The 1,204-nt window shown below is 41.8% G+C and overlaps 1 non-coding gene across 1 annotated transcript; it reads left to right on the forward strand.

Annotated features, from left to right (window-relative positions):
* Positions 1–412: 412 nt before the first annotated feature.
* LOC130038796 (U6 spliceosomal RNA) lies at positions 413–519 on the forward strand. The gene has a single exon (XR_008794785.1). It is a non-coding gene; the product is annotated as a U6 spliceosomal RNA (small nuclear RNA).
* The last annotated feature ends 685 nt before the right edge of the window (positions 520–1,204 follow it).

The raw sequence follows: 1,204 nt of genomic DNA on the forward strand, positions 1-1,204 counted from the left end.
CGCCTACATTTTGAGATTTGTTGTTACTGTATTTAGTATATGGAATACGTCACAGATAGCTTGCCAGGCTTTGCCATATGGGCAAGGTATTCTTGGTAGCTTGCCAGGCTCTCCGAGAGCGGAGGATGAATCGATCTCGGGTCGGCCAGGTCAGCCCTACCTGCTGCGTTATCGCTCCAGCCCGTCCAATATAAACACTGTCCTCCCGTGTTCATTGATTTGCTCGAGCGGGCCCAGTAACGTCTCCATTTTGAGACTTCTTGTTACTGTGTTTGGCATATCCAATATGCCACGGGTAGCTTGCCAGGCTTTGTGGAACGAGCGAGATACTCTCGGTAGCTTGCTGGGGAGGAATTGAACCTGACTTGGCCTAGCCAGCAGCGCACAAGGCAAACACCCTACCACTGTGCTATTGCTCGCTTTGGCAACACATATACTAAAATTTCAATGATACAGAGAAGATTAGCATGGCCCCTGCGCAAGGATGACACGCAAATTTGTGAAGCATCTAATATAGTATCTAAATATAAAACTTGAAATATACATTCATAATATATTTCCCCACAGTCCACAAGTAAGTAAGTGTTTCAAATGAGGCAAGTGCCATACACAAACATCAAACGTCCTGCCTTTGGGGGATGGAGCGATAGCACAGTGGGTAAGGTATTTGCCTTGCACGCAGCTGACCGGGGTTTAATTCCCAGCATCCCATATGGTTCCCTGAGCATCGCCAGGAGTAGTTCCTGAGTGCATGAGCCAGGAGTAATGTAACCCTTGTGCATTGCCAGGTGTGACCGAAAAAGAAAAGAAAACAAAACAAAACAAAACCTTCCTGCTTTTGTAAAGCTAATTTTGTAATAAAAGACACAAATTATAAACATGTTAAATGTCATATTTTAAGTAGTGTTAATATGTTATAATATAGTGGCACTGAGGATAGCTACAAAGAAGCAAGGATGGTAGATAAGTACTTGAAATATTTGTGTGAATATTAGAAGTTGAGAAGTTATGCTCTAACTGAAGCTTCTGATGGACTCTCAGACCTCAAAGTAGATGTTAGATTTTTGGGGGCATCAATGAGAATTCAGGTCATTTTCATGGAGGTTCAGAGCAAAAAACTAACTTCATTTGGGCTTAAACTTAGAATGGAATCAAAGTGTGTTCTAAAAAATTTTTCTCTACTATTTAGATAAAATTTTGTGTA

Source organism: Sorex fumeus, unplaced genomic scaffold, assembly GCF_029834395.1.
Source record: "Sorex fumeus unplaced genomic scaffold, SorFum_2.1 ptg000079l, whole genome shotgun sequence".
Classification (NCBI taxonomy): Eukaryota; Metazoa; Chordata; class Mammalia; order Eulipotyphla; family Soricidae; genus Sorex; species Sorex fumeus.